Source organism: Enhydra lutris, unplaced genomic scaffold, assembly GCF_002288905.1.
Source record: "Enhydra lutris kenyoni isolate GAN:26980312 unplaced genomic scaffold, ASM228890v2 scaffoldscaffold85, whole genome shotgun sequence".
In the NCBI taxonomy this organism is placed as follows: Eukaryota; Metazoa; Chordata; class Mammalia; order Carnivora; family Mustelidae; genus Enhydra; species Enhydra lutris.
Genome location: NW_019154169.1, coordinates 4,085,412 through 4,107,872, shown reverse-complemented (window position 1 = coordinate 4,107,872; position 22,461 = coordinate 4,085,412). Strand labels below are relative to the sequence as shown.

The window sequence follows — 22,461 nt, the reverse complement described above, 5'->3', positions numbered from 1 at the left end:
GAGAAGTAATTCTGAAACATTAACCCCTGAAATGCTACAATCCACAAAGGTGGGCTTGAAGTGAGAAATCATCTATAACCTTACCAAAGCAGGTATGACAATGAGAGTCCAACTACGACATGACGACTACTAGAAAATTCCTCAAGCTGTACAAAAATAGTGCAATGAAAAAGGTCTGATTCCACACCAACCACTCCAAAGCTGAGGCGAGCGGGGCCTGGACCTGAGTTTGTGTTCGGCATACACCCTTGATTCCTCCTCAAAGAGCTCATAAATCCCCAAGAGGCTCAGGAGAGCACCCAGATCGTGGGGAGGGCCACCAACAACGACAGCTCTCCTAACACTTAAGAACTGGAACAGAGAGGGAGAAATCGGGAAGGTTGTGATAAAGGAAATGTTACTCTGAGGGAGGCCTTGACCTTGGGATAGGTTTTGACAAGTGCAAAAGGGATGGGTGGGGCTCCCCAGGTCAAAGCACCACCACAGATGGCAAGACCCTGAAGCAGGATGGCATGGGGTCTGCTCAGGACTCCCAGCTTGGCCAAAGTGCTGCGCACGGACAGAGCCTGCAGTGAGTGGCTGACAGGAGGTCTGCAGGGAGGATTCTCCTCACCCTCACCCTGGTTCCTTCTGGATGTCCAAAGAGAAAGAAGCCTGGCAGGGTGTGCTTGTTCCTACCCCCAGGGGTAGCTCCTGTGGAACCCCTGGCTCTGGACAGGTGCCAAGAGCAACATCTGGACAGCTCCAGTTATAGCTGGCGATACCTCCCACAGTGGAGTTGTGGGGTTCTTCTCACAGAGCTCCTGTCAGGATTCCCACTTGCCTGAACTCTCTGTTCTCCCAAACATAACAAGAGTTCAAGTCTATTTTACTCAGTGTTATATTTAGTCTACATTGAACTTCAAACCACGTGCTAGCTGAATATAGTCTGGCCTACTTATTGACAACTAGGTTTTCTTCCCTTCCACCTTCCTTTTTGATAAAAAAAAAAAATGCAAGTCACACGTTGCCACCCATCATGGCCGCCTACCACGCCTCTATAATCACACAAGGTACCCAGGAAAGCAGGGGGGTTAAAAGAGCATGATGGGAGAGATACAAACACATACTCTAAAAGTGTGGTAACCCTAACCCAGGGAGCATGGAAATGCAACTCAGCGGGCTATCGTTGGCAGTTCTGCACTTAAGGGACTCTTAACTCACAAGAATTTCATCAACTTTTCGTGAAACAACATATCAAAAGGCTACTTGTAAGAAATCTGTCCCCAAAAGGTCTTTTTTCAAATTTATGACAATAACAAAATCTTCTCTACCCCTACCCAAACGCTATACTGTAATCAATGTAGCTTTACAAATTCTGCTGTACAACAGAAGACCTCAACAGGAACGGTGCTCATACAGAAAGTGTGAAGTTCGTGAAAGAAAACCATTGCCTTGAGCTGACTAGCGTGAGAATCTGGAGTGGTCCTGAGGAACACTCCTTCTTCCTTCTGTGTTGCACGCTGCTGCCTCTGGCCCTGACAGTCCACTCCCACCACTCTGTCAGTTGGTCCTAAAAGGCTGAGTAAGACCCACATACTGACCTAATTTTAAAGAATGCAGCATAACATTATACTTTTCTTCCTTTTATGTATTTCCAAAATTTATGTGAATGAAACTTATAACGCTTAAAAATACACTATGTCACCAAATTCACTTACAAATTCAAAATCAAAATGTGAACCACCATTTTACTGGAAATGGGCAAATTGATCCTAAAATTCATACAGTAATGCAAGGGACCCATGATGGCCAAAATGTATACCAGAAAAATAAAGATACTGGAGGACTCACAGCTCCTGATTTGAAAACCTACTACAAAGCTATAATAATCAGTGGCATACTGCATCATGAAAGATACACAAATCAAGAAATATAAATGAGAGTCCAGGATATACCATACAATTATGGTCAACTGATTTTAGACAAAGATGCCAAAACCACTCAGTGGGTAAAGAATAGTTTTTCAATACATGGTGTTAGAAAAACTAGATATCCATATGCAAAAAATTAATGTGGACCCCTACCTATATCATATGCAAAAAATAATTCAAAATGAATCAGACTTAAAAGAAAGAACTCAAACTATGAGACTTAGAAGAAAACACAGGTGAAAAATCTTTGTGCTCTTAGGTTAGGCAATGGTTTCTTAGATACAGCATCCGAAGTACAAACAAACAAAAAATAGGTGAATTGAACTTCATCAAAATTAAAAATATTTTGGGGTGCCTGGGTGGCTCAGTTGCTTGGGCATCTGAGTTTAGCTCAGGTCATGATCTCATGGTCCCAGGATGGAGCCCTATGGCAGGCTCCATGCTCAGCAGAAGTCTGCTTGGCCCTCTGTCCCTCTCCCTGCTCATCCTCTTACTCTAAAAATAAATAAATAAAATCATTTTTTAAAAATTAAAAACATTTTGTGCATCAAAGTTCACTATCAAGGGGAAGGGGCAAGCTATAGTATGGACAAAAATATTTGAAAACCTGGGGTACCTGGGTGACTCAGTCAGTTAAGCATGGGACTCTTGGTTTTGGCTCAGGTCATGATCTCAGGGTCCTGGAATCGAACCCCGCACTGAGCTCTGCACTCAGTGGGGAGCCTGCTAGAGATTCTCTCTCCCTCTCCCCCTGCTAGCACACGTGCGCATGTGCTTGCTCTTTCTCTCAAATAAATAAATCTTTAAAAAATATATTGGAAAACCATACAACTATTCAAGTTCTAGTACCCAGAATACACAAATTCAATTCAACAAAATAACTTAATTAAGGAGCGCCTGGGTGGCTTAGCCGGGTAAGTGTCTGACTCTTGGTTTCAGGTCAGATCATAATCTCAGGGTCCTGAGATTGAGCCCTGCATTAAGCTCCATGCTTAGCAGGGATTCTGCTTGAGATTTTCTTCCTCTCCCTCTCTCTTCCCCTCTCCTGTCTGCATGTTCTCTCCCTCTCTTCCTCCAAAATAAATAAATAAATCTTAAAAGCAAATGAAAAGATACACAACAGGGTGGGTCATCAAGAAAATACAAATCAAAACCATTTCATACATGCTAGGATAGCTGTAATAAAGACAAAACAAAAAACCAAATAAATGTGGGCAACAATGTGGAGAAACTGGAACTCTCGTACATTGCTGGTAGGAATGTGAAATGACGCAGCCACTGTGAAAAGCAGTTCGGCAGTTCCTCAAAATGTTCAAGAGAGTTGGCATATGACTCCAAAATTCCACTCCTAAGTATGTACCCAAGAAACCTGAAAACATAGGTTCACATAAAAACTTGTACATAACAACTAAATACAATCATAAATGAAAAACTTGTACATGAATGTCCATGGTATTATTCATAACAGCCAAAAAATGCAAACAACCCAAATGTCTATCAACTGATAAATGGATTAAAAAAAAAGTGGTGTAGTCATACAGCATTATTCAGCCATAAAAAGGAATGAAATACTGATTAATGCTATACTGTAGATGAACCTTGAAAATACATGATAAATGAAAGAAGCCAGACACAGAAGGCCATATAATGTGAGACTCCACTGACATCAAACCTTCAGATAAAGCAAAACCACAGAGTCAGATAAAAGTAGATTAATGACTGCCACGAGTTGAGGAGAGGAAAGGAATGCGGAATGACCGCTAGTTAACACAGAGTTTCTTCTTGGGGTGATATGGATGTTCTGGAATTAGATGGTGGTGATGGTCATACAATTTTGTTAATACACAAAACCCACTGAATTTCACACTTTAAAATAGTAATTTTTTTTTAAAGATTTTATCTATTTGAGAGAGTAAGCAGGCACACAAGTCGGTGGGGGTGGGGGCGGTGAGGAGCAGGAGAGGGAGAAGCAAACTCCCTGCTGAGCAAGGAGCCCGATGTGGGGCTCAATCCCAGGACACTGGGATCATTACCTGAGCCAAAGGCAGATGCTTAACTGACTGAGCCACCCAGGAGCCCCAAAATGGTAAATTTTATGGCATGTGTATTATGTATCAATAAAAAAAGAGAAATAGGAAAACATATATACTACTGGCCTCCAGAAATGTTTTAGAATAGATGAACAAAAGTCTGATATGCTATTTCTGAAAAATGACCCACTGGTTACTGGGCAGATCTGCAGCACTGTGGGTAGCTACTGACTAACCAAGGTGGTGATCATCTGCATGTTTACTTGGAGGTAAAAAATCAAACATTGTTAGTATAATCTGTGTACTTTCCTACGTTATTCTTCAGTTAAAAAAAAAAAAAAAGGAAAGAACAAAGAGTTAACTAGCAAAGAAAGGAGGGAAGCTTGGGTTGGGAAACTGTCATTGCAACTGGAGTGGCACTGTGGGTGGGAGGAGGGGAAGACCTGGGAGGGAGCAAGACAGAAATTACGGAATGGCTAGTCTCAATCAAACCTCCTTCCTTCCTTTCAATAAAACAGTGGGGCCAAGAATATGTGCACCGCACTACTCTGAAATGTATGTGCTTACATGACTAACTTGGGGTATAAGAAAAAGTCCTAGATTAAAAGCTTTGGCAAACTCTAAGATTCAGACCTAATCCAAACTGCAATTTCATTATTAGGAAGAGAACAACAGATTCATGAAAATAAAAGCCTGAAAAGGAAGGCGAGAGGAATGGTGTCATCAAAAAATGGCAGAGTAAACACCTCCAAAAATTCTCTTTTCCAAAAAAAAGTTAAGAAAACTGGCAAAAATGTGGGGCGCCTGGGTGACTCAGTTGTTACGACGAGTCCGCCTTTGGCTTAGGTCGTGATCCCAGGGTTCTGGGATCAGCCTTGCATTGGGTTCCCTGCTCAGCAGGAGGCCCGCTTCTCCTTCTTTCACTCCCCTTGTGTTTCCTCTCTCACTGTGTCTCTCTCTGTCAAATATATCTTTAAAAATCAAATAAAAAATCAAATAAAAAAGTCAAGCAAAAATCTCAAAAAAAAAAAAAAAAGAAAAGAAAAGAAAACTGGCAAAAATGGTCAGAACCAACTTTTTCCAAACTCTGGAAATTAGCAGACTTGCAACAATTTGAGGGAATATTTATTCTAGAAAAAGAGTTGAATTTCAGTAAGAATAGTGAGCTTTATAGCATTTTAACTTGACCTAGTTCCATTCCCTGTTCTCTAACTCTGCCATTGCCTTGAAAACTACCAGTGGCATTTGCAGTGAAAACCAGAAGGCAGGCAGCCACCAGAGGGAGAACTGGGCTAGAGCGCCTTCAAAATTTAATTCCCAGGAAATCATCATTATTTGACCTATCTGGTGGTTCCCTGGAAGATCCCACTTCTCTATTTGAATGGACATGGAACTCACCTGGAGAGGGGAGAAAATCTGCTTTCCAGAGTTCCCCCATTATATCATTTAAAATGTTCAATTTTGGGGGCACCTGGGTGGCTCAGTCATTAAGCGTCTGCCTTTGGCTCGGGTTGTGATCCCAGGATCCTGGAATGGAGTCCAGCATTGGGCTCCCTGCTCGGCGGGAAGCCTGCTTCTCCCTCTCCCACTCCCCCTGCCTGTGTTCCCTCTCTTGCTACCTCTCTGTCAAATAAATAAATAAAATCTTAAAAAAAAATAAATAAAATGTTCAATTTTCAAGTAAAATTCACAAGACTGGCAAAGAAACAAGAAAGTATGGCCCATACATAGGAAAGCAAACGATAGAAACAATTCCTGAGGAAGTTGGATTTACTAGACAAAGACTTAAAATCAGCGATTTAAAAATACATTGAAAGAACATATGTAAATACATGTAGCAGATGTAAAAGAACTAAAACAAAGTATGACAGTGCTGTCTCAGTTAATACAAAATACTAATAAAAGATAAAAAATTGTATTTAAGGGGCGCCTGAGTGGATCAGTGGGTTAAAGCCTCTGCCTTCGGCTCAGGACATGATCCCAGGGTCCTGGGATCGGCCCCACATTGGGCTCTCTGCTCAGCGGGGAGCCTGCTTCCTCCTCTCTCTGCCTGCCTCTCTGCCTACTTGTGATCTCTGTCTGTCAAATAAATAAAATAAAAAATCTTTTAAAAAAATTGTATTTAAAAAAAAACAAATAGAAATTCTGGAGTTGAAAAATATAACTGAAATTAAAAAATACACTAAGTGGTTCAACAGCAGAGCTGAGGCAGAAGTCAGCAAACTTGAAGAGAAATGGAGCTTATTCAGTTTAAGGAGCACAAAGAAAGAATGAAGAAAAAAGAAAAGAGCCTCAGAGACCTGTGGGGCACCGTCAGGCATATAACAGGACTCCCATAATGAGGGGAGAGAAAGCACAATCACTGAACTCTACCTCTGAAACTAATAATACATTAATACATGTTAATTAATTCAATTTAAATAATATAAAAATTTTTAAAGGGTACAGAAAGAATATTTGAAGAAATAATGGCTAAAAGCTTCTCAAATTTGATGAAATTTGGTTGCATTATAGCTGCTTTATCAAAAATAATCACTTCAGGGACACCTGGGTGGCTCAGTGGTTAAGCGTCTGCCTTCAGCTCAGGTCGTGATCCCAGGGTCCTGGGTTCTAGCCCCGCATCGTACTCCCTGCTCAGCGGGAAGCCTGCTTCTCCCTCTCCCACTCCACCTGCTTGTGTTCCCTCTCTCACTGTGTCTCCCTCTCTGTCAAATAAATAAATAAATAATCTTTTAAAAAAAAAAATAACTTCAAACAAAAAGATGATAACAAGTATTAGCAAGGATGTAGAGAAACTGGGACCCTCATAACTTGCTAGAAGACTGTAAAATGGGATAACACTTTTTTTTTTTTTTAAGATTTTTTATTTATTTATTTGAGAGACAGAAGATTGCAAGTAGGCAGAGAGGCAGGCAGAGAGAGAGAGGGAAGCAGGCTCCCCGCTGAGCAGAGAGCACAATGAGGGGCTCGATCCCAGGGCCCTGGGATCATGACCTGAGCCGGAGGCAGAAGCTTTAACCCACTGAGCCACCCAGGCGCCCCTGGGATAACACTTTTGAAAAACAGTTTGGCAGTTCCTCAAAATGTTAAATGTAGTGTTACCTTATGACCCAGCAATTCCATTCCTATGTACATACTCAACAGAAATGAAAACTACACGTCCACATAAAAACCTGTACATAAATGTTCATAGGAACATTGTTCCTAGTAGCCGAAACACACAAACAATGCCAATGTCTACCCACTGGTGAACAGATGTGGTGTATGCGTTTGTATCACATACATGTAAAGGAACGAAATACTGCTACAAACTACAACGATGAACTTTGAAAACACTGTGTAAGTGAAAGAAGCCAGACCCAAGGAGGCACATATTATATGACCCTACTGATATGGAATGTCCAGAACAGGCAAATCCCGAGACAGTAAGCGGATCACTGCTAACGGGTACAGGGTTTCCTTTTGGACTGATGACAGAGTTCTGAAGTTAGAGCCTGGTGATGGCTGCGCAACTCTGAAAATACTAAAACATATGAACTGTATCTCAATAAAGGTATTATCTTAAAAAATATTTCATCTTTCATTGCCATTTTCCTTATGTAACTTCTCATTTAACAGCAAAAGGTACATAATAAAGAACGAGTCTCCCAGGGACACCTTTAATGCTAGCCTTAGTCTCCTGTTCCGACTTCAGGAGAAAGCTGCTAACCAGAATCTAGAAATGTCACTGCCAAAAAGGCCCACAAGGACCCCCTAATCTAAGCCTGGCAATTTACAGACAATGGGGATGGTCCCATGAAGCAAGCGGCCCAACCTAACGGACATCACTCTTGCTCCCATGCAGCTTAGTGGGGGTCTGGCAGCCTGTCTTCAACTTGTGACATAACCGGGACTTGTGTTTCCCAGTCACCTCAACACAAAACAAGAAACCCATACCTACTCTTGACTGCTTCCCACTGGAAGGGACACACATCACTTCCCCTCATGGCCCTCTGGCCAGACTTAGTCACACAGTACCAAGGTAAGGACAAGAGAGGCTGGGAAGGTAGCATGTTGCGCTGCCCTGGCAGTGATGGCAATTCTGATTCCACGTGGGAGAGGCTGTCAACATGTAATGCAGAGTCTATGCAGTTGCTTTCCATAAGCCAGGAGATTCTGAATGTGGGCTGCTCCAGGCCATGGTTCTTTGCTGTGAGTATGTATGCACCGCGGGGAGTGGTAGGTTGTGCGGAGGAAAAGGTCACAGATTCTTTCGAGAAACAGAGGAGAAAACATTCCTAGTCAAACACATATCCAAAACACTAAAGCTTCCACTCCATGAAGTTTTGGAATTGGAGCTCCAGTGAAGAACCACCTGCCCTCCATTCTCCCCGTGCTTCAGCGAAAACTTGTATATACAGTAAGTGCTTCTCATGAGACCGCTTAAGTCCCGTGGTCTAGTGGGGTTCTTCCACAGGCAGAGAGAACATGCGAGCCCCTTAAGAAGAGGAAAACTGGCTTTTACTTATTCTTTTTTTTTTTTTTTTAAGATTTTATTTATTTATTTGACAGAGAGAAATCACAAGTAGGCAGAGAGGCAGGCAGAGAGAGAGGAGGAAGCAGGCTCCCCGCCGAGCAGAAAGCCTGATGCGGGGCTCGAACCCAGGACCTGGGATCATGACCTGAGCCGAAGGCAGCGGCTTAACCCACTGAGCCACCCAGGCGCCCCAACTTATTCTTAACATATCTGTTTGCTCCTGTGCTGATCTTCGCTGTAATAAAACTAGGCCATGTTGAAGTCAAGGAAATATCATGGAATTGAAATACCATTCAAGTTCTATCATTTTCAAATGGGATTCTGCCAAGAAATACTAAGCAGAAAAGGTGATGACATCCATTTTAAGGAGCTGTCTTCATGGCAGTGATCATCACCCCTGACAAAATTGTTGAAAGCTGGGTGATAGGTACATGAGATTCATCGTATCATTTGCTCTACTGTTGTGTATGACTGAACATTTCCATAATAAAAAGTTTTAAATGGGGCGCCTGGGTGGATCAGTTGGTTAAGCGACTGCCTTTGGCTCAGGTCATGATCCTGGAGTCCCGGGATCAAGTCCCACATTGGGCTCCCTGCTCTACAGGGGCTCTGCTTCTCCCACTGACCTTTCTCCTCTCATGCTCGCTCTCTTCTCAAATAAATAAAAATCTTTAAAAAAAAAAAAAAGTTTTAAATGCACACAAACTTGCACAGAAGACCTGGACTTATCCCTTTTGTTATTTTTTTAACACAGATTATTCCCAATGCTTAATGTTTTCCTAATGCTTGCCCCCCATATTTATCGGCCTGAAGGGCTAAAATATGTTCAATCCATCTAAGGACATTTCTGTATTTTCTTAAAAAGAATTTTCACTGGGAAAATATTCATCATGTATGGATCCATTATTCATATACACTGTGGAATCCATATACATTGTGAGGACCCCAGAAGTTAGCTGTAGCCAAGACTTGTAAGATTTATGTACTTTATTCATAAGTTTTAATGCTGACTGAAGAGTCACAAACACACAGCTAAAAAGGACATTTTAGGAGATAAGTTACATTTTCCCAACACCACAGTAGTTTGCTAAAATTCTTAACAGATTAAAACTGAAGTCAGACCTGATTATGTCATTTAAAACATTCCTTTCTGCAACCCAAATCATTAGCAATCCAATTTCACACAGTAACAAAGAACATGCTTGAAACTAGACAAAGGTTAAGTATAAAAGGGTTTTCTTACACCCATAACTGACAAGATATAAAAAGTGGTCTAGTCAGCCTAAGAAAATCTGAAAAGCTTCCCTTTATAGAGAGTACTGCGGACAAGAGAGTGACCCTGGGGGCTGACTAACTGGGTGGGATCCTGGCTCTGCCACTTACCAGCTATGTGACCTTGGGCAAGTTCTTTAACCTCTCTGTGCCTCAGTTTCATCGTCTGTAAAATAGGGATAATAACAGTAACTACTGTTATTGAGTTCAATGAGTTTATACACATAAAGCACATACGATAATATCTGGCATATTCTGAGCACTGAGTATTTGATGATCTTGTTATTATCATTTCCGCACAATAAGTGAAAGTAAACAAGCCTTGTTAGCCCTGCTTGTCTGGAAGAGTATAGACAAAGGTCCTGTAAAGTCACCCAATCCCGGAACTGAGTAGAAAACTATGTATCCTAGGGGAGGAGGCATCACGTGCTTCAATGATGTGATAGCTATGATTTGTGAACACAGAGAATAATTTTAAATCCATTTCAGGCATTAAGCCAACAGAGAAAATGGGAATGAAGAGCAGTCCTATTGACCACAACAGGATGGCACAAAGTAGCTTCATTTCAGGATGACAGGCTAAAGAAATAGGCACATGTACTTACTTTCCCACTGGCCCCAAATCCTGAAGACCTAACAGTAAAGACATTCACAAGGGAATCACAACATAACAGAAATGAGAAGGCCGAGGGACCGTCTTTTTAAACGCTGCCTACTTTCTGGAAGAGAAAGCAGAGGGAATTATATGATATGACAGACCACAGCAGAGCCAGACACTTCCCAGAACATGCAAAGCCAAAGGCAGGCAGAGAGGCAGAGCCCTTTTTCCTGGAGGAGCTGGGTCAATGCCCAGCTCTGAGTCAGCAGGTACAGAAATCAGGAGTCGGAAATAAGTTCATCAACCTGATCTCCTCCACACTTCTCACTCCTGGTCATTCACTCAACCAACTCTTACCAAGACAAAAGCCTGTTGGAAAAACAAGAACCTTTTCTCAATTACCTATATCATCAACCCACTTCTTCATTGATAAAGATCACCAGACAGTAGGGAAAAAACCCTAAAAAACCAAAAGACAATAAAGGACACCTAAGATGAAAAGCAGATCAGACTCCAGAAGAAACATATATTTTAGGTCCTTGAAAAGAAATTCCAACTGATATCCTTAGAGAGATATAAGATAATGCGTCCTTAAAACAAAAGCAAGGGACGCCTGGGTGGCTCAGTTGGTTAAGCAGCTGCCTTCAGCTCAGGTCATGATCCCAGCGTCTTGGGATCGAGTCCCACATCGGGCTCCTTGCTCATCAGGGAGCCTGCTTCTCCCTCTGCCTCTGCCTGCCATTCTGTCTGCCTGTGCTTGCTCTCTCTCCCTCTCTCTCTCTGACAAATAATTAAATAAAATCTTAAAAAAAAAAACAAAAAAACAAAAAAAAAAACAAAAGCAAGCAAACATAAAGGAAGCAGGATTCAAGAAAGAATTCTTAAAAATAAGAATTCTGATTGCTAAGGTAAAAAGGGAAAAAAATTAAATGATAGTGGAATAGGGTGTACATATTTGCTTATATATTTTGAAACAAGCAATGGAAGAATAAATCAAAAACCAATAAAAATGTTACCTACGTGGTATACAGAAGAACAAAGGCATGGAAGGAAGCCATAATTCTTTCAATCTACCTTGCTTTATAGTTTTATCTTTAGAACCAGGTAAATATTTTATACAATTAAAAGACAAAAGTAAGGGACGTCTGGGTGGCTCAGTTGGTTGAGCAGCTGCCTTCGGCTCAGGTCATGATCCCGGTGTCCTGGGATCGAGTCCTGCATCGGGCTTCTTGCTCAGCAGGGAGCCTGCTTCTCCCTCTGCCTCTGCCTGCCCTTCTGTCTGCCTGTGCTCACTCTCTCTCCCTCTCTCTCTGACAAATAAATAAAATCTTTAAAAAAAAAAAAAAAAAGACAAAAGTAAGTTGGGGCGCCTGGGTGGCTCAGTGGGTTAAAGCCTCTGCCTTTGCTCAGGTCATGATCTCAGGGTCCTGGGATCGAGCCCCGCATCGGGCTCTCTGCTCAACAGGGAGCCTGCTTCCTCCTCTCTCTCTGTCTACTTGTGGTCTCTGTCTATCAAATAAATAAATAAAAATCTTAAAAAAAAAAAAAAAAGACAAAAGTAAGTAAAAAAGAAAGCAATCCCTAAAAATAAAAAGCAGACAAATGAACCTGAACTATCAGATTGGTGGCATAACCACACAGAGGAGGATTACTCGAAGTTTGTATTTTTTTTAAAGATTTTATTTATTTATTTGACAGAGAGAGACACAGCAAGAGAGGGAACACAAGCAGGGGGGCGGTGGGAGAGGGAGAAGCAGGCTCCCCACTGAGCAGGGAGCCCCATGCAGGGATAGATCCCAGGGCCGAGGGACCACAACATGAGCCAAAGGCAGACGCTTAAGGACTGCACCACCCAGGCACCCCTACTTGAAGCTTCAACAGTGTTTTTTACTACACCTCTCTGGTGTTACTGTCAACAAAGGAGAACAGACACAAATATAAAATCAAAGAAATAAAAATCCTTCAAATCTTCATCTAAATTTGAAATATCAATCTGAAATCATGATTTACCTTTTAATTTCTTTGTACATCTTTACTGAAAAGACCTAGGAGGAGTCAAATTCCAGTTGTAATGAATGCCCCTAATACTATTGCCCACCAAAAAATCAGAGCTCCTTATAGAAATGGCTGATTCTAGATCTGGGGTCAAAAACAAAAAAGATAAGCCAGGAATTTTTATAAGGTAAGAAAGCAAGGTACCGCTCTAATCTGCCTTGTGTCAAAAGGACTCACAGTCTAACCTGAAGAATAAGCTGTATTAATTACCGACAATGGGACAACCTAATCATACAAACGAAACAAAACAAAAAATCTACCCTGGAGCAAAAATCATTAAATATATAAAAATTAATGAGTTTGGGGGCGCCTGGGTGGCTCCACTGGTTAAGCATCCGACTCTTGTTTTCTGCTCAGAGTCTGATCTCAGGGATCTCATGGGTCATGGGATTGAGTCCTGTACTGGGCTCCGCTCAGTGGGTGACTGCTTGGATATTTTCTCCCTCTGTCCCCCGCACGGTGCTCTCTCTCAAATAAATAAAATCTTTAAAAAAAAATTAATGAGTTTGGACTTGGCAATAATGTCCTGGATAAAACACCAAAGCACAGGGAATGCCTGGGTGGCTCAGTCGGTTAAGCAACTGCCTTTGACTCAGGTCATGATCCCAGGGGTCCTGGAATCGAGTCCCGCATCAGACTCCTTGCTTAGCGAGGAGCCTACTTTTCCCTCTGCCTGCAGCTGCCCCTGCTTGTGTGCGCTCTCCTTCTGACAAATAAATAAATAAATAAATAAATCTTTAAACAGACAAACCAACCACCAAGGCACAGGCAACAAAAGGAAAAAAAACCAGACAAACTGGATTTCCTCAAAATTATAACTTTTGTGCATCAAAGGACGCTATCAATAGAGTGAAACGGCAACACAGAATGGGAGAAGATATATGTAAACCGTACCTCTGAAAAGGGATTAATACTCAGGATATAGAAAGAACTACATACAACTCAAAAACAAACAAACAAACAAACAAACAAATCCAATTTTTAAATGGGTGAAGGGTTTGAATAGACATTTGTCCAAAGAAATCGATAAACACACGGAAAGATGCTCAGCAGCACTAATCATCAGAGAGCTGCAGGTCATAACCACAAAGAGACACTACTACAAATTCATTAGGATGGATATTATAAAACAAACAAACAAACCACAAAGTAAGATGCTGGCAAGAATGTGGAAAAACTGGAACCCTGGGCATCATCAGTGAGAATGTAAAATGGTAATGCCCCTGTGGAAAACAGCAGGACAGTGCTTCAAAAATTCAGATATATAATTACCATATGATCTAACAATTTTACTTCTCAGTATATACACAAAAGAAGTGAAAGCAAAAACTTGAACAGGTATCTGTATAGCAGTGTTCACTGCAGCAGTATGCATAACACCCAGAAGGTAGAAATAAGACAGCTGTCCATCAATGGATGAATGGATAAACAAAATGTGGTACAACCATAAAACAGTATATTCTTAAGCCTAAAAAGGACAGACATTCTGATACACGGTTCAACATGGTGGTGGTATCAGTGGTCTTAAGAAGGCAGAGATCATGGTCTCTACTTCCAAAGTCACAGCCAGGTAACAGGATCATTAAGCACCCTGTTTCTCAAGCTCAGGTGGAGAGTAAAGAGTACAGGTGCAGGGAGAGTGCTGGATGCTTCTCTGGGGGAGCCTGTACTTCATCTTTTCCACCTGTTTAGAGCCTCTTTCACTATGTGCATGCACACGTGTGCACGAACACACACACACACACACCTCATTTCTCTAGTCAAATATGTTCATCTGTTCTTTCATTTGGGAGTTTCGCAACTTAACTGACCTTGCCAAAATTAATGATCAAGTGTAGATGAACCTTTCAAAAATGACAGATAAATGGCCGATAAGCACACGAAAAGATGTGTGGTATTGCCAGCTGTCAGGGAAATGCAAGTGAGAACCACAAGATACCACTAACCACTGGGATGGCTTCATTAAAAAAAAAGACACACAACACCAAATGCTGGGGCAGACGTGGAGAAACTGCCTGGGGGAATAGAGTCTGGCAGGACTTCAAAAGGTTAAACATAGAAGTACCAGATAACCAAGTAATTCCACACATATGAAGCAATTCATAACTGTTAAAAAAAAAAAAGTGGAAACAAACCAAATGTCTATCAACTGATGAATGAATAAACTAGATGTAGGAGAGCCATGCAATGGAATATTACTCAGGCATAAAAAAGGAGAGAAGCACTGATCCATGCTACAACATGTAGGAGCCTTGGAGACACTGTGCTGGGGGAAAGAAGCCAGACACAAAAGGCCACATATTATATATGATTCCATTAATAAGAAATGTCCAGGACAGGCAAACCCATTGAAATAGAAAGTAGATGAATGTCTGCCTAGAGCTGGGGTGGATGAGAAGAATGGGAATGACTGCTAATGTATACAGGGTTTCCTTCTGGAGTGATAAAGATGTCCTCAAATTGATTGTAGTGGTGGCTGCAGAATTCTGAATATCCTAAAAGGCACTGAATCACATCCTTTAGATAGATGAATTGTATGGTATGTGAGTTATGTTTCAATAAAGCTGTTAAAAAAAAAAAAAGATGAACCATTCCATAAACAATTCCCTCTTCAGAGGAAAAAAAAAACACAGAAAATTTTTTCTTCCCTCCAGTCCGTAACAATGTAAATCTAAATCTACCCTTGATAATACGGAGACGCCACAGGAAATTCTTTAGGGAGATTAGTGAAGTTATTGTCTGTGAAGTTCAAAGCCCAACCATTTCCATGTTTTTTGTCAGTTCAGAATGACACGAGCCATATTTAGAAATGCACTCCAGAAAAATGCTTTGAAGAATTTTATTCTCAACATTCATGAATTTAAAATATCTATTCAGGCAAGAGAAAACGCCTGAAAGATTTAGTTCTTTGTTCTCTTAGTCCTAGGACTCTACTTTTTTGGCTCCCTTTATAAGAATATGTTATCACACTAAAAAGAGTGAGACAATTTTGTATGGGAAGATGCTTGTCCTCTTAGCTCTCCTCCCACCCCTCTGGCCATTCTCAGTTGCCACTGGGAGCCCCTCCTCCTCTGACCTAAAGCACTGTGGTTCCCCAGAGCTCCATGTTGTGCCTTGTCTGTTTCTACGGTCAACATGGTCTCCCCTGGGAGGATCCCCAAATCCATCTCTGTAGTCGATTTTTCTCCTGTGCTCCACATCCGAAATATTCAACAGCCAACTGAACAGGTCCCTGAGTCAAGTGCCCATCACCAATGCTCTCCAGGCTCTCACTGTTCCTTTCCTGCCTTGGTGGACAGCATTACCATCTACCTACTTGATCTACCATCTGCCTGTAAACCAGAAACCTGGCAGTCACCTCTACTCATCACTCTCTTTACAGCCACTTAGTCATTTAATCATACCCCTCCTTAATAGTTCTCCAGTCTTTTCCCTTGTCTCTATCTTCACTGCCAATCTAAAGTTTAGATCTTCTTTTCCTCTTGCTGGAATTACAAGACAAGCCTCCTGAGCGATCTTCCAAACTCCTGGACTGCTCCCTTCTGGTTGCTGTGAGACTGTTCTAGAGCCAACGTAATCACCTGCTCTCCTACTTCGCATGTGTTACAGCTCTCCACTACCCTTCCCAACCGTCCTCCCCCACCCCTCTGCCCACCCCTGCCCAGTTCTTGCAGCTGCTGTCTTCCCACTCACTGTCTACATGCTCAGTTCCCTCTGCCTGGCAAGTTCTCCTGATTTATTCTCACCTCTCCTGGATGTCTAACCTAGAAATCACCTCCTTTGAGACCCCACCTTGGCAAAAAGTGAGCTAGGAGCCCCTCTGTGTGCTACCGGAACACCCTATTTTTAGCCCCGTCTTTGCAGAGTCGTGGCTGAATTGCAAAGTACTGTATCACGCCGCCAGTTTCCATGTTTCCCCACCACCTCCGGCCCTCGCGATCCCCAAGCTCATTCAAGATAGTCAAGGGCGTTAAGCACACTGTAAACATTCAACAGGTATTTGTTGAATGATTGGCGCATCCTCAGTATTTATTTAATGGGGTTTTTTGGTGTTTTTTTTAATAGCACTCATGGAGTCAGTGTTGCCATCCACAGAAGCGGCAGTTAAGTGCTAGAAATAAGCCTCTGCCAAATAAACAAATAAAAGTAAATAAATAAATAAATAAATAAAGTGACTGGCAATTTGCCATGTTCTCGAGAGTACTCCTCAACAAAACAGACCATTCATTAAGGGCCGACAACCTGTCAAGCATTAAACTGAGCTTTAGAGACCTAAGCTCACTTAATCCTTGCTAGAACCCTAAAATAAAAACAGCTGACATTAACCGAATGGGTACTCAGGGCCAGGCTCTGTGCTGGGCACTTCATGTATTATCTAATTTAATTCTCACAATGACCCTGTGAGGTAGGTAAAACATCTAGAGAGGTTAAGTGAGTTTTTCAATTTTTTTGCCACTGGCCGAGGTGGAAGTCAGCAACAGAACTGGGTTTGGGGCCCGGTAATCTGAGGCTGCGCTCTCCACCACACTATTCTACCTCTGTCAAATACCTAGACCTTGGCGTTCTGTTTATCACTCTTAAAGCGGATGGCTGAAAGCTGTAGTCTTCTTGGAACTGACCGGAAGTTGAGCTGGAGTGATGGAAAGTAAAGTGATCTCTGTTTAGGAGATCATACCCATACCTATTGCTGATGACACCCAAAATTCAACTCTTTGGTCAAGACGTCTCCCGGCCAGGACCAGACTCATGAGTCATCTCCTCAGGTCCTTCAAACTTCACGAGTCACCCTTCCATTCCTTGCTCCTCCTGCTGTATGTGCTGTTTTGGCTAAAGGCACTACCAGCCCTGAGCCTAACCCAAAGATGTCGTCCCAGATGGTCACCGTCTTGTTCCTTTGCCTTTCTATCTCTTACATTCAATCCTGCCGATTCTGTTCACCTTGTCTCCAGCAACTACTCCATAATCGTGAGCTACTGTTACTGTTACATTCTAGATGCCTTTCATTTTCTCCTTTATATACACAGTGTTCAGCTTCCTAGGAAATAGCCTTCTGGAACAAGCAAGATCAAGACTGAGAGAAAATGCTTTCTATGAGGACCAGAAGCCAAGCTGTCAGATGCTCAGGCCCCAGTTCTTTCAGTGGAAGCACACAGAAGGGGAGATATACTTCAAAGCTGGCTGATAGACAATAGCAAAAATCTAACTGGCAAACCAAAAATGTATGAGAATGTTAGATATTGGAATAGAAACTAACAAATGGCTCCAAACCCAATGAACCAAACATTCTTTTTATTCCAATTTACAAAATTAGAAGTCAGCCATCAATCCTTTAACACAGTGGTTCGCAACAAGCAGAGGAGAGGATCCTTCACATGCACCCAGTTCAGGGGACATCTGGCAATGTCTGGAAACACTTTTTGGTTGTCACAACTGGGGGAGTAGGGGAGTGCTAGTGGGTAGAGGCCAGAAAAGCTGTTAACTATGCTACCACGAACAGGACAGCTGCCTCGTTAATCCAAAGCCAAAGAATTATCCACCCCAAGATGGTAATAGTGCCACTAGAGAAACTCTGCTAAACAAATGCTTCAAGCACCTTCCATGTTCAAGTTACCTAATGTATAAAAGGTTACTTCTTTTTGAGAAGATGATAAAAACTTCTCCCTAAGCGAAACTCCCGCAAGTCCACAATATGATAAGAGTTATCATGGGAAAAGAAAAGGGTAAATGCTAAATAGTGGTTTAGAAAATAAATGCCATGAATTCAGAGGAAGGAGAGCACCACGAAGGCTAAGGCCCTCGTCAAAGATCTCAGAGAGCAGAGAGGGCCCCTAGAGTCAGGGCTCCCACCTTGGAGGACCAGAACCCACCTTTCCAGCCTTACTTAGAACAGGTCCCTTCACCTTTTGCTTCTGCCAAACTGTTCACCCACGACAGCAGCTGGGCCACAAGGCTACGATGTCCTACTCCTACTGTTACAATGGAGAAAAGCTCTCACCTGCTACTTCACCAAAGCCCTGCCCTACAACTGAGCAGCATCCCACCCCACCAATGGTGAGGAGGAGATGTCATCATCTCAACCCAATCACAAAACCATGTTCCTATGATTCCTACAGGAAGGAGGCAGTGAAAAGACTAAGGAGGAAAATGTTTTAAATGGCTCCGGCCCTTGTCCTCTGCCACCTAAAATCAGTGCTTAGCAGCCAGCCAGGAGCTGCCTCATTTCCTGTAGTTGGTTGGTAAAAATAGGAAGTGGGGGAGGAAGTTCACAAAGCAGAAACAAAAGTAATCACTGCCTTGCTTCCTGAACACAAATCACCAAGCAAGGAGGGTATCATTAAAACATCAAAATGGAAAGGCAGGCATGGAGTGCCAAAGCCAGAGGAAAGGAAGTGACACTTCTGGGTCCACCAGGCCCAGATAACTTCCACACCCAGAGATTGCCCCCAAAGAAAAATATGTGCAAAACTGAGCACTAGCCCATTAGACAGAAACAGTTCCCAAGAAATTAATACTAAGCATGTTAATTTAAAAAATCGTGCAAAAACTCCAGAAACGTTAAAGTTCTATCAGAGTAAAAAATATCAATGAAAAAGTTTTAAGGAGGCCAAGATTATTATTTTTTTTTTCTGTTCAAGAAATGACTACTAAAATTGCTGTTAATGCAAAACAAAAACTTACCGAATAACTGATCAGTTGACCAAAAAAAAAAAAAAAAACCCCACAAAAAAACCTACTAAATAAAAATTCTGATCAACGTTCAAATCTACCATACTTCAAATGAAGATGTTTCTATACGCATCCTCCAGCAACACAGTCAACCCTGCGAGTGGTCCCTGAATGCTCTGGAATGCTCGGGGCACCCAGGATGCAGAGGGAGGGCCCTCCAGGAGCTTCTGGTCCAATGGGAGAACAAACTGCCCCCACACGGTGACATCTGAACACCTCTTGTCCTGACACGTGCTCTGTAACATTTATCACCAAAAAATAGGACATTCCTCTATAATAACAAAGGAAGATATTAGTGGATCTGAAAAGCTTTTTTTTTTTCTTTTAAAGATTTTATTTATTTATTTGTCAGAGAGAAAGACAGAGAGAGAGCACAACAGGGGGAGCAGCAGGCAGAGGGAGAAGCAGGCTGCTTGCTCAACAAGGAGCCCAATGTGGGGCTCAATCCCAGGACCTCAGGACCCGAGCTGAAGGCAGATGCTTAATGACTGAGTCACCCGGGCACCCTGAAAAGCTTTTTTATTCAGTCATCTACAAACAAGTGATAATTTAATTTAAGCAGAAGAAAAAATTTTCTAACCATAAAGTCAAGAGAGTTGAAATTTAGTTTCAAAATAGAACAGGTTTTTTTTTTAGATTTTATTTATTTATTTGTCAGAGAGAGAGAGTGCACAAGTAGGCAGAGAGGCAGGAGAGGGAGAAGCAGGCTCCCCACTGAGGAAGGAGCCTGATGTGGGACTTGATGTGGGACTCGATCCCAGGACCCTGGGTTCTGACCTGAGTCAAAGGCAGATGCTTAACTGACTGAGCCACTCAAGCATCCCTCTTTTGTACATTTAAAAGCCTTTATGACTCCCATTCCCTGGTGAACTCCAAGCCCACCAAGATCCTCTGGCTTTATGGAACCGTCTTGGGTTAAAATGTGAAAATATGTGTATCTTAGAATTGAATAAACACGGTTCAGGAGCAGATATGCATCAAGCTCAGAGAAATGTAGTGAAACAAGTAAGATGCAGAACAATGTGTATATGGGCCCATTTGTGTAAAAAAACAAAGGAGAGAGAGAGAGATACACCTGAGCCGAAGGCAGACACTTAACCAACTGAGCCACCCAGGCATCCCCAAAATAGCACAAATTGGGGGGAAAAAAAAAAAGACCAAGTGTGTTAATAGTCATACAGATGAAGGGTAATTTTGTTTAAATTGAGGGTATTTTGGGGGTGAGGAGAAAAAGAGGAAGATCAAAGTCTAGTTTATTTTTTAAATAGTTAGTAAATAAGTAGAAAAGTAAATGAAATGGATGGTAATCACCATATATTCAGTTTCATACCAAGAAAAGTGGTGAACATTTAGTGGAAGGAAAAGAATCCATTGCCGGTCCTGCTAAGGGCAGATCTAGCTATTTGTCGAATTTTCTGGTGATAAATCAACCTGCTGTATTCTAAGACTTGTGTTTAGTTTTCTTATAAAATCAAAAGATTAACCCAAAACCTGTTGCCTTTAAAACAAAACAAGTATTACAACTTTTCAAAGAATTTTATTAGAGGAACATTCTGAGCCAAAACACTTTATTAAATAAAAATCTTCAAAAGAAGCTAAAAGCAGGAGGCGGGGGGCAGTTGACACCGCCTTGCCAAGGAAAGGTTTATCTACAAATGATTACCACGTATAACCAAAGGATAAATGACTTTGGTTCTGAAGCTTCTGAAAAAGTCTGCTCAGGTAAAACCAGGTTTTTGATGAACTAAAATGGTGCTGGACCATTACAAGTTTTCACATCCAATACAGCCAAGCACAATGAACATATTCACAGCAACAAATTGTGATGCTGATAGAAATTGGGGGATAGGGGCGCCTGCATGGCTCAGTGGTTTGTTAAAGCCTCTGCCTTCGGCTCAGGTCATGATCCCAGGGTCCTGGGATGGAGCCCCGCGTCGGGCTCTCTGTTCGGCAAGGAGCCTGCTTCCCCCTCTCTCTCTGCCTGCCTCTCTGCCTACTTGTGATCGCTCTGTCAAATAAATAAATAAAATCTTAAAAAAAAAAAAAAGAAATCGGGGGATAAATTAAGGAGAATGACTTAAAGTAAATCTTTTTTTTTTTTAAACTGAAGTATAGTCGACTGAGAAAAATCATTTTTTAAAAGCCACAAGCATTGATGTAATTTTTTCAAACCCAAATTGTTAAAACATCCCAAAAAATCTACATCTATTAAAAACCACGAGTTTATTTTTGTTAGTATGTTAAAGCATGAAAAGGCCCTGATCCACTCAGCTCTGTTTAAGCCTAGTTTTAGCAAACTTCATTACCCAAAAGTTTCCAAACATAAAAGCAAGTTGAACTAATGAAAACTAATGTATCCAATAGAAAGTTATTCAGGAAAATGTAATTGTGCTACTCATTTTTAACAATTTGCACTATGGCACCTGTCCAAAATTAATCTCAAATGGGGAAGAACAAGTATTTATCAAGAAGCTTATATACAAATGGGTAAATCAAACTGCAATGTATAAATTATTTCTCCTACTATGGAGAGGAATGATATAAACTTTGGATACATGCACTTCAGATTCGGGACCATTTCTGAAAATTTAAGGCACCCTTGAAAAATCTGATCAATGGATGATTGGCAGCTCCTGCCACTACGCTGGGAACCGTGACTCCAATTGCACACACCCAGCAAACCTTCCCATCTCTCAGAAAGAACAGCAAGTTAGAGTCAAGGCGAGGAAGCCCGATCTTCCCCACAAACGCCCCAGCAGGTCAGGTATCGAGCAGTGAGGACATTCAAGAAGCCTCCTCCCCAGCACCCCCCACCCCTATTCCCCAGGCAGGGAGGATAGCCCTACAGAGCAGGCCTGCAGTGGGTTACCATCATCTGACTTTCAGGCTCTGCCGTTTCTCCACACCATGAGCCTTCACATACCGAGGCATCTACTGAGGTCCTACTATGTACATGACACTGCTCCAGGCACTGGGGGTACAGGGGTGAATGAAACAGACACAAGTCCTGCTCTCTGGGAGCTTACAACCTCATGGGAGAAAAAGCTCATGCTTTTACCTTGTAGGTCAGATGCTGCACAGTACATGGGGCGCCTGGGTGGCTCAGTCAGTTAAGCGTCTGCCTTCGGCTCAGGTCATGATCTCAGCGTCCTGGGGTCGAGCCCTGCATCAGGCTCCCTGGTCCATGGGGAGCCTGCTTCTCCCTCTTCCCCTGCCTGCTGCTCGCCCTGCTTGTGCTCACGCCCACACACTGTCTCTCTGGCAAATAAATAAATAAATAAAATCTTGAAGAAAAAAAAAGGTGCTACACAGTATCAAGACATTTCTTGGAAACAGGCACTGACAAAGTAC

The 22,461-nt window shown here is 42.0% G+C and overlaps 1 protein-coding gene across 3 annotated transcripts in view; it reads right to left on the bottom strand.

The window, feature by feature from the left end:
* LOC111161461 (KIAA0355 ortholog) overlaps positions 1-22,225 on the bottom strand; it is a 76,847-nt gene extending 54,622 nt beyond the window's left edge. For 2 of the 3 annotated variants that reach the window (XM_022525124.1, XM_022525126.1), the window contains exon 1: positions 22,169-22,225. The gene's annotated coding sequence lies outside the window, so the exon portion shown is untranslated. Of the gene's footprint in view, positions 1-3,159; positions 3,246-22,168 lie in introns of those variants that run through there. The other variant, XM_022525125.1, reaches the window with a different exon arrangement.
* Positions 22,226-22,461: the final 236 nt, after the last annotated feature.